At 37.6% G+C, this 16,121-nt stretch overlaps 1 long non-coding RNA gene across 1 annotated transcript in view; it reads right to left on the reverse strand.

The window, feature by feature from the left end:
* Window positions 1-749: 749 nt before the first annotated feature.
* LOC138687264 (uncharacterized) overlaps window positions 750-16,121 on the reverse strand; it is a 121,193-nt gene continuing 105,821 nt past the window's right edge. The window contains exons 3-4 of the long non-coding RNA XR_011326532.1: window positions 8,575-8,879; window positions 750-859 (exon numbers count right to left, since the gene is read on the reverse strand). This is a non-coding gene — a long non-coding RNA (uncharacterized lncRNA). The remainder of the gene's footprint in view (window positions 860-8,574; window positions 8,880-16,121) is intronic.

Below are 16,121 nucleotides of genomic sequence, written 5' to 3' on the forward strand. Positions count from 1 at the left end.
TATGAGTCTAGGTCAGTCCTCCTTTCGAACAAACATACTAAGTGCTACAGAGCAGATGAATAGCAGTGGATCATTGTGATAACATAAAAGTGAGAGAATATGGTGAAGATTTTATATAGCTTCATTTTGCAATTTTGCAAATCCTTTCAGATTTTTATGTTTTCTTATGCTAGGGTGATGAGGACAAATCTGTAGAGACTGATATATATAGTAGTTGAACCATATTAAGTAATTTTTGTTGGAATTCTTTGGAATAGACATGGGCAATGATAATGTCAACAGTGTGAAATTAGTTCTAACATTGAGCATATAAGGAAGTCTGTGTAGTAAACTTGTCCTGTGAATCCAAATAACAAAAAAAACCAAGAAAAAGCCACCTTGTCTGCCTTGACAATAGTGTAATAAATTCTTAGTCTGCCATAACAAAAGAATGGAGGAAAAGAGTACAGATTATCAACTTGTATCAAAACACTGATGAAGCAACCTATTTAAAGTGATCTAATTCTTTATGTCTCTCAAAATATTTAGAACTCCTCCTCCCTCAAGCTTTGTTTCCCTGCAATGATTGCAATTGTTTTCAGATAGACATGGAGTCATCTCTGCTCTCACCCTGACCTGATGCTTAAAACTTGAAGTTTTAAAAATATTTTACTCAATAAAGCACAGTGATCAACGCTACTTACTCTAATCTAAAACATTCATTCTACCAGGGTTTTATTATAAAAAGTTATATAAGATCCTTACCTGAATGCATGTGGATTTGACTGGAACTTTCTCTCAGACCCTCTAAGGTGTCACTGTGTGGATGGAAGATCAGTTTTACTTTTATCCTCTTGTTTCGCTGAAACTGCCAGTCAGCCTGTAAAACGGGGAGCATGCCACATAATTAGAAAATTATCCACTGCCAACTTTCTATTACCCTATGCCTTTTCTAAAAGGAACAAAACACATGCCACACTGACAGTAGTTCAGGTAATAGAAGAAGCTCTCAAGAGTTTTCAGCAGTCTTCAACTTAAATAGCAAACACTAGATAGTTTATAATATGGTAGCTAAAAGCTAAGCCTTTTAAGGAGCACATAATCTTTGAGTACTTAGTATACAGCACTAACAGTGAAAATCATAGTAGAACAGATGTTTCTTAGGCTGAAGACTTTCCTCTTTAGGCTGAAGCCCAGCCAGGTTCCAATCCCATAAACCAGGGCTTCAATCTTCATAGAAAGTTGTATTTCTGTAACAAGCATATTAACAAGAGGAGACTTTTGCCTCCAGACTCTCATTGTTAGATTACTCTTTATATTAGATTGTCACAGAAATGACTTTTTACAAAGTAAAAGATCTGAAAGATAATATCAGCAGAAATGATAGTTACTGACTGATAGGAATCCAGGACGAGGTCCACAGGATATTAATTAGGAAAAAAGATAGCAATATTTTGTAAAAAACTCTTCAATGTGAAAAGAGGGAAAAGGATTCTCTGTGAAAACTAAACAGTAGAAAACTCTTTAAGGTCTCCCAGTTCAAAGGATCTTTTTTCTGCTTGAAATACTCAGGTCATTAACATTAAGTATTGCTTCTGTACCGCTCTGAGGAATTTCAGTGTTACACAGGTGCTAGTTCAACACACTGTGAGAAAGCTACTACGATGACTCTGTCTTTCGGATAGCTAAGTCATTGAGGCCCATATACTCCTGAGTGCCGCTCCCGAGGGTGCAGTGCAGCACACTGAGAACCACTGGAGATAGGACTGAAAGGTGCATCCTTTTCCAGTCCCTGGCCATAGCCCTGTTGTAGCTGGTGAGGCAGTGCTGGGACTGTTGCCAGTTTTTCTAAAAATGGTGTCAGGAAATGAAGGTATTGTTTCCATCTCAAACACAATTCAAGAATTAGACAATGAAACTCATAGTGCTGTCAATAAAATTTTGGCCAAAGGTCAGGAAAATGTCTGGTGAAAACATTGTAAAAGGAACTGAAAATATATGTCTCCAGGTGAGAAGGAAAAATCCTATGCCATGCCAAGGATTACGTGTAGAAAACACATCACAGAGTTGTGCCTCAGCTAATGCTATATGAAGTGTGACAGACTATCTTGTAGTACATTCGTGCATGTGTTTTCCAGTTGCATCTCTAAGGAAGTATTCACTGTATCTACAAACAGATGATTGCGTACATTGTATCAGAGACTCCATGCAAATGATTCAATACATTTCTAACAAGCTGTTAATAGCTACAGATTCAAAAAGCTGAATTACTCCATAATAGTTACTTGTTGTTGGATTCACCTCACTATCCTCTATTTACAGTTATGTAAGGTTTACCTTGACCAGATAAATTAAAAGCAGTTATCTGCTTTCTACTAGAATTGTTAACATGTCTCCGAAAGTACCAAAATCACATCAGTTTTCTAATAATGTTCAGCCCCATGGCAGGTAACGCATTCTCTAATACAGTGCTTTGCCTTAACACACCAGGTTATAGTGGCTCAGCTGTAGAGCTTGAATTTGGACTGAGAAATCTTGCTTTCCAACCCTTAACATCTTCACTGTTGATGCCAAGCTGCATAGCTTGGCAGGTTCACATCCTATGTCTACAATAAACATGGGAACTGCTGTCTCCTGCCCCTGACACTGTGCAGTGCTGATATTCCGTGCTTCCAGCCTGGAAGCCACTAGGTGACACAGCGTAAGGTATTTTCTTGATGCTTCGGTACTGACAGTGAAGTCCTGTTATGTTCTTGTGTTCCCCTCCTGAGCTGTTGTCTGATATTGTTGCTTACAATGTGTCTGGTATTACTTTCAGTGGCCCTGGCGTACTTTTTACAGGAAGTCAGATTTTGCAAAACCCAAAACTTTCTGAATCTTTACTGTTTTTGATGTTTGCTACCTAAATAGGGAGGACTATTGTGGAGTATGTACCATGTCATAATGTGAAAATTAATTTCACTCTGGTCTTAGAAATGCATAACTACTATCGGTGAGCATAACATCAAAAGTCACTGTGAACTGTATGATTCTGAAAGGGAAATTAGAAAAAAGGACTCACATTAGAGAAGAAAATAAGAAAAGAAAAAAAGAAATCCTTCCATCTAGCATTAACATATTCAAGGAAAACAATAATGCACATTCTTAACCAAACTTTGCTACGGATTTACTTTGCAGTATTCCGTATAACTGTGCACACATTCACACCATGTTTCTTAAAAATAAACAAGTGAAAAGTAAAAAATGCAACTGCCAAAGGAAGGTTATTTATGTTCAAACTGTACTGGAGAAATTAGTCAAGGGCAAATCATGCATGTGAAAATATGATTTCTAACACTGCCAAGGTCGATAAGACCTTAGGGAGTAAATGTTAACCATACAAATCAAAGATGCCTAGAGGCAGTTTTGAAGATGAGTGGCAAGGCTTTAATAGTTTTAAAAAGCCTGTTACTAATCCAAATGAATAAGCAATGATACAAGTAGAGCAAATAACTTGTTTATGAAAGGAACAAACCACTGCTAGATGTCTTTCTTTCCATGGATTGGATTGCCCAAGCCCCAAATCCTATGCTTCTCTCCTACATTTCTTTTCTGTCCCACAATTCCTGACATTATACCCACTTAAACCAGAGAAAGTAGTGGCCCTTAATCAGGCTGTTTAAGGAGAGTTCAGATGGTTCACAAGGTTTTCGCTTGACTGCCTGAGCCTACCCTGCCATTTGCTGCATGATAAGGTCCCACCCTACACATATGGTAGGGGCATATTCACAGAACTAAGTATCTGATTCTTTCTCCAACCTGAAAAATGAATAAAGATGCCACCCGTCTAAATGAATCCAAGCTGCCGAATTAGTTCGGTTGTAAAAATATTTTATTAAAAGACAACTTCAGTGAACAAAGTACTTTTATAGCAACGTTTCACCTTCTCCCAAGAAGCCTAAACTTAAATGAATTTTATTTGAAAATGCATAGTGGATACCAATTTATTTTTTTCTTTTTTACCATTTTCCCATGGTCGATGAACAAAAAGCAAATGCCCCCCCCCCAATAATTGAAAATTGACAATTTTTCATTTTAAGCCCAGACCCTGAACAATTTTTCATTTTAAGCCCAGACCCTGAACTATGAGAGTACTTCTGACTAGCTGGCTCCAGACACTCCTTTGGTTGCCACCATTGTAATATCTAAACATCTCTTAAGTTTCAGGTTGTCTTTTCAAAACATTGGCTAAGTTAGAATATATGTTTTTCCCACACAGCTCATATATCTGGAGTACACATCTAGTCAAATATATCTGAAATCAAAGTGATTTTTAAAACAACTTTTTGAAGCAACTCAGTTTGAGTCATTAAAAATAGCATGATTTACTAACGGGATGAGTTTGTTTCTGAGTCAGACCCTCCTAAACAAAGATTAATTCAGAATAGAGCTGGCAATTAGATCTCCCTGTGTATTTCTTAGTTTCTATTAATAATAAATAGTAGGTTTTTGAATGTTCCTGTATTGTGCTATTATCTCACATTTTAGAAAATACAATCCATGATAACTTCCTGATTTGATTGAAGAGATTCAAACCATTTTTTATGTTGCTTCTATGTAGGTAAACTTTTAAGTTGCCACAATCCCTTTCATCGCAAACTCTTCACTTTCTCATGCTCCTATTAAAAATTCTGATGGCTCTTCCAATCTGCTCCTCTGCTCTTTTTGGTCATTGCTTTTTAATAGCTCTGCCATCTTGATATCAGAAAAAAAGAGGTTGACTAGGTATGCAGATTCATCTGATTTAGGGATAGGTAATTAATCTGGCATAAGTCAGAACCTCAGCATGAGCAAGCAGCAAAAGTCAGAATAATGAGAAAACAAGGATGCTGTGGAGAGCAAATGAATGTAGATACTTACAGACCAGTTGAATACAGGAAGAACACTGTAACCTGAAGTCATGCAACCAATTTAAATCTGTTAGAAAACGGTACAGGACGAAAAGAAGGAAGGCAAAGAGAGGAGCCATCAGCCAAACATGCAAAACTGCTGTGTTCTACTTCACACAGTTATGACTCCAGGCAGAAATGGGGTAGAAATTGAGCAGATGATTGTGGAGTGTTGTCCTGGTTTCAGCTGGGATGTAGTTAGCTGTCTCCCTAGTAGCTGGTACAGTGCTATGTTTTGAGTTCAGTATGTGAAGAATGTTGATAACACTGATGTTTTCAGTTGTTGCTCAGTAGTGTTTAGACTATAGTCAAGGATTTTTCAGCTTCTCATGCCCAGCCAGGGCACCTGACCCAAACTGGCCAACAGTGTATTCCATACGATGTGACGTCCCATCTAGTTTAGGAACTGGGAAGTGGGGGGGGCAGGGATTCGCCGCTTGGGGACTGGCTGGGTGTCGGTCGGTGGGTGGTGAGCAATTGCCCTGCGCATCATTTGTACATTTCAATCCTTTTATTACTACTGTTGTCATTTTATTAGTGTTATCATTATCATTATTAGTCTCTTCTTTTCTGTTCTATTAAATCGTTCTTATCTCAACCCAGGAGTTTTACTTCTTTTCCTGATTTTCTCCCCCATCCCACTGGATGGGGGGGGAGTGAGTGAGCGGCTGCGTGGTGCTAAGTTGCTGGCTGGGGTTAAACCACGACAAGTGTGTATATCTGAGGTAGGAGGGCAAGTGTCATTAATCTTCATGTCAGAGACACTTGGGTTACTGCATGAATCCTTCCTGTCTTTTTGACCTTTTAATCTTCCCCTGTTTTCATTCATTTCCTCTATTCCTTGGTCTCAGGGCCACTCTGGAGTCAGAAATTAAGAGAATTTGACTCAAGTTTCCAAAAGGGTGAAGAATATTTGATCACACATAAGCACAGCTTGATCAGCAAGGGTGGTAGACATCACAAAGTAAATGTCATAGACCCCTACTTTTTTTCCTACATAGATGTGCACTTACTTCTATAAGACAATGCATTGAACTTAATGAAGAGGAGGTTTTCATAGTCCTCTCGCTCTGGAGAAGGTAAGAGTGCTGGGTAAACTGCATGGAAAATACAGATGGAAAATACAGTAACACCCCATTACACTTGTTACAGTCAGTGGTTATCCTGGCAAATACCTCACTGAAGAATATATGGAGAGCCCAGGGTCACAGCTGTCCAAGACTTCTTGGGGTTTTGAGACTAGACCTGCACACGGTTGATTCCTCACATAAAATTTCCCCCTCCGTCTTTTCCTCACAGAGAAGGAAAAGAAGCTAAAACATGGGTCCTCTTCCTTGAGATGAGTTGGTAAAGATCAAACATTATTTGCACAAGTTTTCCAGTGAAATTTTGCCAGAGGACAAAGGGCTGTATGGGCCAAGACAAACCAGAAGCTCTACAAGTGAAGAAGGACTGTGTTTGTTGGCTGAGTTTGGGAATCAGGTGAAGCCAGACTACAGAGCAAGCCAACAGCAGCTGTTTCTAGAAATTTTTTTTTTTTTTTTTTTTTTTGAATCTCAGCACAGCATGCAAGTAATTTGTTATGGACTTGAACTGGAGAAGCCAAGTATACAGTACTGTGGAACTGAAATCCAAAAAATATAATATTTCAGGTTAGAAGACCTGTAGCTGGTAAGCTGAAACCACTGTTTCTGTTTGCATTCCATTTTCTGTCTTGGTCACAGCACTCTTGTATCCTGATATATTTAACTTAAATGCACAGGTATTGCTTCACATGCACTTCTCTGACTTTTTTTCAATGCATACAAACCTGTTCACAATGTTTTGGAACTACCACCAGACTTTACCACCAGCAAAATCAGTTTCATTTTTTTGTTTATGAGAGTGCAATGAAGACTTCTGCCCATGGGTGCATCTGAAGTTTGCTGAAACATTTTGCCTAGTATTCCCTAGATAATCTCATAAAACTGATCAGCTGCTCTAAGACAAAAATGCCACTGCTCCCTGCCTGCATGCACCATTTTGAAAGGTAGAAAGAGTGAAGTTGTACAGACTATAGATGATGCAAAAGTAATACATAACCTATTAACAGGAACAGTATAATACTTACTTGAGCCCCCCTGTAGCTGTTGGGGTTGACTATCATGGCTTACCTGAAACCCTCTCTTCAACTAATCTCTCCTACCCACAGTTTTGGTAGGCTTCCCCATGGGGCATGCAAGGAATACATTGCTTTCCACATACAGGTTAGAGGCCTATATGGGGTATCTTCTTTGGAGACATTTTTAATTCTGCATGAATTCCTTTGCATGGTTGCACTACCCCACCTTCCAAATGGCTAGCAAAATCCACATCATCATCTTGAATGTGGCAACAGTTAAGTGTTAAACGAGGTGGTCTTAAATGCAGATTTGATTGCCCAAAGAGACAGGCACAAAGACAGGTATTTTCAAAGCACATTACGGTAGCTAATCTGAAGTGTTTCAGAGTTGCTTTAGGACAAATTCAGGACTAACACAAAGAGAAAGAACCAGAAAAAAATGTAATAGCCTGTACCTTGTTTTCTTATTTAAGACCAAAGTGCCATAAAACATTTTATATAAATAAGTAGGAGTAATAAAACCAAAGGGGCATGACCAATTAAAATGGACATTATTTTAAGAGATAAGAGGCAGATCAATTAAGGTGATGTTTCAACCCATCTATGGTAATTTATATTAGCTGAGGATCTGTCCCTAAATATTAAAACAGAAGTCTTGACACTTCTTTTTTTCCCAGTTTTAGACTTTAAAGACACTTTGCAGTTCAACGGTACAAGGTAAGAGAAACTCCACTGCATGCTGCTTCTGGGTGATAACACAGCTGTCATCTGCACCAAAATCACTACATAATTGCTTGCGTTTTCTAAAAGATAGAGTGAAGAATAACTACCTAACTATATGCACAAAGGCACTTTTAGTTAAGTAAAATACAATTATACTAGCTAGAACTTGTTTTGGACACGGTTAGTAACAAACGTCCTTTGTCCTATGAAAATATGCCAGGAAAATTTAGGTGACTGCAAGTATCCAATGTCACCATTTAACACATCATCTGAAAGATTAATTTATTGGGCCCACACTTAACTACCATGTAACCTGCATTATGGTTTACAAGACGGAATGATTTTGTTTTACATGACAGTTATTGGGCCTAATTCTACTTGCAGTTATGCCAGTGAAAAGTTTGGAACAAGTCCATTAAAGTCAATGGCTCTATAAAATCAGGGTAAAATTAGACTCAGGCCCACCATACAATTTAATAATAATTGGTATTACAAATTAGGCCAGTCTTCTGCCTCTCCCATTGGCAGCAAGTGGAACCAAGCACCAGATATCACATACTTCTAAGATAAGAGATGCCTACATTAAGCCTTGGCCCTTCCACAGAGACCCAGGCTCATCTACTTTGTCTGACATGATACACAATGTGCTGAGACCACTGCATGCATAGATATTCCCTAGCACTTTGGGAGGACCTCATCATGAAAATGCAGAAGAAAAGCAAGGAATTCAGAAAGGGATTTTTTATTATAATAACATTTACCTGCAAATCACTTAGGAATTATAGATTCTTTTTATTAACATCAAAAGTTTTGAGCCACTTCTCTTACGTGGGTTGAGCTTACCTTTTCTTGTGAGTTCAAGGTTTTCCACAGCTTTAGATCAGGCAGGATGTTGTCTTCTATTTCCTGACAGGGTTATCATGCTATAGAGAACAGCTTTTCTCCTAGTATGGACTTCTGCTTTTTTACTGTTTCTTCAAATTCAGAAGCTCCAGACCTTCCTGGGGACAGCAGTACAGACCCAGGCTTCATGAAGTGGGTCTTCTTCTGGGGTGCTTTTAAAGTGGATATCCTAGCTTGCAGTCTTTACTTCTCTGCAGCAGAACATCCTTGTAGGGTTTCCTGAAATGCAGACTCACAGCTTACACCTCAAGAAAAAAAAGGGCAGGTGATTAGCATGTGCTATAGTACAAAATGACAAACATTATCCACTGCTCACAACCAGTTTTCATGATCTCCAAGTACCAAATAGTAAACACACAATAGGTAGTACTCAGGTGCTCTACCTGATAGAAGCTTTCATTTTATATCAACCATTAACATTATATATTTTTGTAATGTATTTATTGTGAGACTCAAGTCAGAAGCCCAAATATATAAAAGGACTATAAAAATACTAGTAAGTGAAGTTTAAATTCAGCATCTGGTGAAGGCATGCTCTAAGAGTATAAGCTAACAGGTGGATGTTTTCTTTGTTGTTGTTGTCTTTTCAACTGTTGTTCTAAAAATAGTAATTTTAATATACACTTAATCTGGAAGCTTTTGAACAGAACTAGATATACTGTGTTATTCATAATCTGTCCTGTACAAACTGAGCCAAGCATTAGGTCACCGTACAAGCCACTGTACTTAAGCACAGCTCTGGGCCAGAGACAGTGGGAGTAGAAGGAATTAGAAAGGAAATAAGATGTGTCAAGATAGAAACGGAAGGATTTGTTCCCCTGCTTAAGAAATGAGCTAAATTATTATTACTTTCTTGGGAAATTCACACTCTGAAGTGAACAAATACATCCAGTGACTCTTGTCCTCTCCCTTCAATTGCTGGTGTTACATTACCAAATATTGCTCATTGCATGAGTTTTTAGATTGTCAACTGTTGCTAATCAACAGCTTTACAAGGATGACATGTATATGAAAAACAGTGTTTCCTTCCCAAGTCCACTGATGACCAGCTGACTTGAAAAAGTATGTTTCTATCTATTACACCACATGTACATGTTGATAGCTTTCAAATTATCCCATTTATGTTAGAACTGGTAAAGTGATATTCTATTATTTCATTGAAAATAAAATGTATTGAGACATTTCACATTGTTTTTCATTTTCCTTCTGTTTCAATATTCTTTTAACTTTGATTTGTGCCATCTAACAACTAAGTTATCCAAAATAATTGTTGCACATTACATCCATTACACTAAAGATGATCTGTGTTTATAAAACGAGATTGTTTTATGAATAAAATACGTTGATAAAATATAGCTGTCTCAACAGCAATTTTGTCAGTTAAAAATACAGTGATATGGCTTGAATTTCTACACTTCAGTGCATCTCATGAGGGAGTGAAATGCTTATTAGATGGTAGCATGCATTATTCTCCAAATCTTCTTTTATATGCCTATTTTAAGTATTTGATTATTGTCTGGCTAATAATAGGTGCTTCTTCAGTCAAAGAACAGACTAGAGAAGATAGTGTAAATTGTAGCATATAATTGTTCACTGACTGCCATTGAAAAATGTTTAGCTACTACTGTACGACACTCTTCCTCTGATGTCTGCAGCCACTGTTCCATGTAACAGCAATCAAAGCTGTGGGAATCAGGAAAAACCCACCCAGAGAGCAATCCCACCCCATTAATTTTTAAGTGCAAACAATACTCCAGAGGACAGGCAAGCCCACCTGGGGCCAGTGAAAAGAAATCACACCAGTCATTGACTTACTGGGGGCAGGAGACGGGTGGTGAAAAGGCTGTGAACCTCCCAGTTCCATAGCACTGCCTAGGACAGCTCATTCTCTGTCTTTCCTTCTGCTCCCTCACCTTGGCCACCACAGTAACCACACAGAGACACACTTTGGCTGCATCCTACATTGAACATGCACAGAACTGCATCTGAATTGAATTCGGAAGGAGCCAAGGACGATGGTAGCCAAAAACTATTTCTGAGGCTGTGTTACGGAGGAGGATCTTAAGAGCATGGCAGTTTGGCAAAACAGAGCAGTGAGGGGCTTCTGAGCCAACCACAAATGGATCAGCACGTTGCAGACACAGATAGACTGAAAAAATGTGAAAGCTGCCCAGAAAACAGCAAGATGTGAAGGAACTGAGCAAGAAGTTACTCTTGGAGTCTGATGATTTTATCTTTCAGCGTATTCAGAGATAATCTTCAAGGGAAAGATAAACGGATAACCCCACTTTTGAATTGAAAAAATATGTGGGCTCATCCCCTAGCCTCCAAAGATTTTAATGAAGTGATTGGAGATGGACCTATGTAACATAAATAGGAAGCATTTCAACTACTCTTCTTCCTCTCTAGTGTCAACAAATACCTCAGAGCTAGACTGGAAGCACCACTAGCTGGTCTCAGTGACAAATGTACATCTTTACTTTTATGAGTGCCAAGTCACAGGCTTGCCACGCATATTCAAGAGGATGTAATTTTTCTGAACAACTACAGGTGCTCAAACCATCCTGCCCCATTGCTGCCTATTCCCAATGAAAACACTCACAAATTACTGTGGGTAATTTTGCAACAAGCCAATTGTGTTATCCAACCCTTTAACACTTACAGAAGCCTTTTTATCCAGCAACAATGTAACAGGGAAGGTGCCAACAGATCCAAATGGGCTCTGGAATGATTTATTCATTCTAGGCTTCTAAGCCCCTTTTCCTCAGTATTAATACTAAGATTAATGCGTCCCATCAGTGCGCTGCCAACAGGAACTTTAATAAAAGCAAGAACAACTAGTTGGCTCAGCTTGCTTTCTACTTAAGGTTAGGACATCATAAAAACAGTAGCCTATAAAGGCTCTCCCTTTAATTTACTTATTACTTTACAAAATGAAAGTAATTTCATTTAATTTAACTAAAACACACAGATTACAGGAATATAAGAACATCACTACTTAAAGTCATTCATTAGCCAATTTTTTAAAAGGATAAATGTAATATATTTGCATATTTTTAAATGGTGCATGTGCATCTTAAAACTTTTTTAAAAATTAGTGTAGACAGATGTATTTGAACATAACCAAAACACAACATATACAATACATAGGAAGGATGCCAGATTCATAATGACAATAAATGAAATCCACAGAGTAAATGACAGACGGGACATACCTACAAACTAACATTAAAGAATTTGTTAGATATGGAGGAATACTTGTTTATATAAGTATCGTCAAACCTTGGTCCCTTTCAAGGCTGTTTATCCACATCTATTGCCATGGACAATACAAGTGTACCATGTTGACGGTCTCAGCAGTGTGGACACTTGCCCTTTATTTCACATACGCCATTAAAGTCTTCAACTGCCAATGAATCACAACCAGCTGGGCTACATTTTGCCCAGGATGACCTTGTGCTTAAGAACTCATTCTCTTCACTAGCTCTTCACAGTTTTTACACCCTAGATCCTCAAGTCTCCAATTTCAAAATTCAAACCCATCAAAGTGTGTCCAGAAAAGCTTGAAGGACACACTTAATGAATGCTATTTGAAAATATAACAACAAAAAAAAAGCCAATAAAAAGCTCTGTGCCCAGAGTTGCTGGGATAGTTCAGTAACATTCTAACAAACTGCAGTGTGACAAAATCACCTAAATGGATTGTGAAGGATACTGCAGAGTGTATATTGCATATTTGAATGCATAAAGTGTATCCATTTGGCACGTAACTGCAAAGCTAACTAAGCCATTTAAAAGTAAGCTTTCAAATTCATTCCTGATCGTATTGCTATACTACAGAACGTAACCATTTCTACCTGAGAGATGTTTTAAAGTTCTTTTTCTTATGGTCACCAGTCTTCCTGCCTTCTTTTGTGGAAAAAGTATGTATGCATGCTCACATACTTCCCTTTTCTTTTTTCCCATCCCCTGTACCAACTAATTGTTCACCTAGATCAGGCACAGAAGCCACAGAGTTGCTGGGTGGTGGTGATGGGTGAGTGGAGCAGAAACTCCATTTCCCCCTAAAAGTCAGAGGTCGCTCAACTGAAAGAACAGAAAGGCCTTTTATTCCTATAAAGAAAAGAAGAAGAAAAACTCTTCACAGTGAAGATGAAAAATATTGTATTTGGATCCTGGGAAGAACTTGTTCTTCCTATGGTGGAGAATAGTCTATTCACAGCACAATTCAAATAGCCTTTAGCTTTTCAAATATCTGCAATTGGCAAAAAGGATAATATGCATCTGTTTACATTTATTTTTATTTTTAGAAATTATTTTATGATCACAGTATGTATGTCAGACTAAGACATTTCATGTTATTCCATTCAAATGAGGAAGTTAAAATTTCTTAATCATCTCAGGCACTTAGATTTCAAACTTCACCTATTTGGCTGTTACTGCAATGATAATGCAGTGCAGGCTTTGATTTGTTGCCTCAGATTTTAACAATTACTTGTGTACTCCTACAAAAGCAGGACTTGCAACTGGCAAGAAAAAAAAATCCTGGGAATATAACTTATATCTAATGGTCTAAATGGATATATGAAACTGACAATTATTTGACCAAATTCAGAATAATATAGTATTCAGTGAACCCCACTTTTTTGTTTTCTGAAATTTCTTACAATCATTTTGAAAATTCTCAAATATTTTCCAAAAATACATGAAATGTAATCCTTGAATTGCCAGATCTGTAATTACAAATGGCAAATGCTTGCAAAGAAAGAATTTTTTACAATGTTGGTTGGTGATATAAAGGAAGTGTTATATTTCTAGTGGTTTATTAGATATATTATGTACATCAGACAACAATGTACAAACTGAGAACTGTAAAAGGTAAAATTGACATTTAGCACAGAAAAGTTTCAAGTAGAGGTAATTATATAATTTCTTTAATTGAAGGACACAAGCAATATCACATGATATATCTAATCTAACCATAGAGGTGCACATTTTGTTAGGAATGCTTACTTTTAAAACCAGAGTTCTCAGTTTATGCTGTGCTCAGTGAATACCAGCAAAATGGAAATGCAGAACATTACAGTCAGAACAAAAATTTCCTGTATACAAGTTGTCAAGCTTTTCATGTTAATGTTTACATTTTGTAGACTCCCATTATTAAGCTTTTTACTAACTGTATTAATAAAGAGTGGCAGTCATATACTACTACTGATATTAATGTGGCAATAATAATGAACTTTTAATTAGGAAGCATGATTTTTTCTGTTACAAAAAGTTGGAAAGAGAGGTAGACCACTGAGCCCAAGTAAAATGATTTATCCCAGTTTCTGCAGTGAGCTTGGAAAGAACTCATCAGATAAATGGCCTGGGGAATCAACCTACCTCTAAATTTTATTTTACCAGCTGAAACTACAACCAATGATTTCTTGTAAAATCCTATGCTCCTCTCTATTTGAAATAGGGGTAGACCCAAAGTCTGGTCTTTTCTAATGAAAGGTTAATGGCCTGCCTCTACCTCCCTTCATTAAGCTGTTTTCTGTTAGAAGTTATTAGGTTCTGTTGGGAGGAAAAAAATGCCATCCACAAGTCCTATTTTATTTCCATACCATCTTCACTTCTCCTTTTTAGTATTGCTGTTGGGTTTTGCTCATTTGCATTTGCCTTCTCATGCTGCCTTTGAATAGAAGCTGAAGACCATTTGTCCCAGTTGAATATCCCAGATTTTGAGAAAGTCTGAATATGGATCCAAAGGTTCGTAATGGGCTGAAACAAATCACCACTGTAATAACCTTGAAGTATGCAACAATCCGAGCTGAGATGCCTTACAGTGTGAGCCTACTTGATCTTGAGAGTTGAGAGTAGAATGTGGTTGGCACCAATTGGATTATTTCATTTTTGGAGAGCAGATCATGCAGCCCTCTACCCAGGGTAAGGGGGAGACCTACAATTATGTTTTTCTGAACTAGTAAACCATCTCTAATTAATTATGATGGTTTCGGCTAAAACTTTCCAGATGAGCAGTTCAAGCTGGACTCAACACTGAACAATCATTGTGTTACTGAAATGCTCTGGTATATTCCAAGTCCTAACTTTTTGATTCAATGAAAATACCAAAAAATTAGCAGCATATGTTATCTCAATCCAGTAGATTTATAAAACTCAGATATCTTGTGATTGTGTTGCTACTTTAGCAGGATAAAAATTCCTTTTCACCCCCTTCACTTTTGCAAAATTCCCCCTTAGCTGTGTCTTAAAAATGTCAAACATACTTTATTGTTTCCAAATAAACACATAATTTTTGGCAGAATTAGTAGACAAGAAAGGTAGGGGCACTGTTGTTATAGGAGTTCATATAAAAAGCAAATTTTAATGTTTCAAAATTTAAGACTTTCCTAAAGTTTTAAAGTACATCCTCCCTGACTCCATCTGTATTATTGTCAAAACCATTATGAAGTGTCCCTTTGGAAAAGTAAATCTGATTAATTAGCATCAGTCTCCATTGTAGAATTCAACAGCTATATAAATAGCCATAGACTTTTCTTAACAAGTATTCTATTATTGTTTTCAGCATTGTTAAAATCTAAAATGATTTAATTGTTTAACCATTGTGTTCTGTGCATTGTTTGCAAAGTTTGTCAAGAGAATTTTTCTTACAGTGTTCTAGAATGACTGAAACACACTTTTTCTTCAGAACTGCTCTAACACAGTATACAAAAGCAGGATATCTTTTAAGTAGCAATTCTGCACATAAAGGGAAAGAAAGCAGAAAAACTGGAGACAACTGAGAACGTGAAAATGCCAGAAAACAGTTTCCACTGCAGTACTCCATTTCAATAGAAAGCTTATGTCATTTGTGATATCAATGAGCTAAAAAATGCTTTCGTAGTTGTCTAGCAAGAACATGGTGATTTCAGCTGCAGTTCTCCAGCAAAAAACTATCACTACATGGTAACAGTGCTTGGATATTGACTCTGTCATGCTGTTCAGCTTTTGTGCAAGAGGCTAAGTATATGGAGGCCACTGCCCACAGAAATCCCCACCTCTCACAGGAATTACTGCTTTGAAGGCACTACTGCCTCATATCCTTGCCGATCTCAGTTCACAGACGAATAAAGCATGGCTACAGCTCTCAACCAGCAGCCTCTCAGAAAGGGATTCTCATCACCAGCTCCTCCTGGTGCCAGCTGACTATGGCCAGTAAGAAGTAGTTTGTACTGCCTGCGCTGCACCAGCTTAATGCTGGAATTGCAAAGGCTTCAATTATTAGCTCTGGCAGTCTAACACCTTTCTTTAATATTCGCTTTATACAAACAATTTCAGAAGTCCCCTGGTACTCTGCACAAATTCAGCTAACACATAGTCCCATTAAAAATTAAGAGAGCAAAAATATGTGTACATGTTTACTTCCACATTGATACCCACAGAAATTCAACTCTGAACTGTAAATGTAAATATAAATCAGGAAAAAAAAAAAAGCAAACTGT

The sequence above is a fragment of the Haliaeetus albicilla genome, chromosome 10 (genome assembly GCF_947461875.1).
Source record: "Haliaeetus albicilla chromosome 10, bHalAlb1.1, whole genome shotgun sequence".
NCBI lineage: Eukaryota > Metazoa > Chordata > Aves > Accipitriformes > Accipitridae > Haliaeetus > Haliaeetus albicilla.